The following is a 1,759-nucleotide window of genomic DNA, read 5'->3' as shown; positions in this document are numbered from 1 at the left end:
AGCTGCCTCCTGAACACCCCCTACTGGGGATGTGCCCGCAACCAAGGTACATGCTCTTGACCAGAATCGAACCTGGGACCCTTCAGTCAGCAGGCCGACGCTCTATCCACTGAGCCAAACTGTTTAGGGCTGCCATAGATTTCTTTGCATTAAATTTGTATCCTGCTACATTGCTGAATTCATTTATTAAGTCTAATAATTTTTGATGGAGTGTTTAGGGTTTTCTATGTACAGTATCATGTCATCTGCGAATAAGGACAGTTTTACTTCTTCTTTTCCAATTTGGATGCATTTTATTTCTTCTTCTTGTCTGATTGCAATGGCTAGTACTTCCAGTACTATATCAATCAGGAGTGGTGAGAGTGGGCATTCCTGTCTTGTTCCTGTTCTTAGGGGAAATGGTTTTAGTTTTTGCCCATTGAGTATGATGTTGGCTGTGGGTTTGTCATATATGGATTTTATTATGTTGAGGTATGACCCTTCTATTCCTACCTTGCTAAGAATTTTTTTTATCAAGAAAGGGTGTTGGATTTTGTTACATGCTTTTTCTGCCTCAATTGATATGACTATGTGATTTTTATCTCTCAATTTGTTTATGTGATTTAACCTGTTTATTGATTTGTGGATATTGTACCATCCTTGCATCCCTGGGATAAATCCTACTTGGTCATGGTGTTTGATCTTTCTGATGTACTCCTGGATCCGATTTGCTAGAATTTTGTTGAGGGTTTTGGCATCTATGTTCATGAGGGATATTGGCCTGTAATTCTCTTTCATTGTGTTGTCTTTATCTGGTTTTGTTAAAAAACCAGGGTGATGCTGGCTTCATAGAATGTGCTTGGAAGTGTACCTTCCTCTTGAATTTTTTGTAATATTCTGAGGAGGATAGGTTTTAGTTCTTCCTTGAATGTTTGGTAAAACTCCCTTGTGAAACTTTCTTCCCCCGGGCTTTTGTTTGTTGGAATCTCTTTGATGACTGCTTCAATTTCTTCCATAGTTTTTGGCCTATTGAGATTTTTAGAATCTTCCTGATTGAGTTTTGGAAGGTTGTATTTTACTAGGAATCTGTCCATTTCCTCTAGGTTGTCTAGTTTTTTAGAATAGAGTTGTCCATAGTATTTTTTAAGAATCCTCTGTATTTCTGTGGGGACTGTTGTTATTTTGCCTCTTTCATTTCTGATTTTGTTTTTTTGGGTCCTCTCTTTTTGCTTTTTGGTGAGACTGCCTAGAGGTTCATCAATTTTGTTTATCCTTTCAAAGAACCAGCTCGTTTCATTGATGATCTTCTGTATCTTCTGTATTTTTTTTTTTTTTTGGTCTCTATGTCATTCATTTCTGCTCTGATCTTTATTATCTCCTTTCTTCTGGATACTGTAGGATTTTCTTGTTGCTTTCTTTCAAATTCTTTGAGTTTTAGAGTTAGATGATTTATTACCATTTTTTCTTGTTTTTTGAGGTAGGCCTGTAGAGCTATAAACTTTCCTCTCAGGGCTGCTCTCATTGTGTCCCATAAATATTGGATTGTTGTGTTTTTATTGTCATTAATTTCCAGGATTTTTAAAATTTCTTCTTTGATCTCTTTGGTAACCCTATCATTGTTTAATAGCATTTTTTTTAGCTTCCGAGTGTTTGAATTTTTTGGATTGTTTTTATTGTAATTGATTGTTAATATTATGCCATTGTGGCCTGAGAAAACGCTTGATATGATCTCAATCTTTTTGAATTTGGGAAGACTTTGGTTGTGACCGAATATGTGGTC

This window comes from Myotis brandtii, unplaced genomic scaffold, assembly GCF_000412655.1.
Source record: "Myotis brandtii unplaced genomic scaffold, ASM41265v1 scaffold392, whole genome shotgun sequence".
Taxonomy (NCBI): Eukaryota; Metazoa; Chordata; class Mammalia; order Chiroptera; family Vespertilionidae; genus Myotis; species Myotis brandtii.
Note: the sequence above shows the minus strand (reverse complement) of the source record.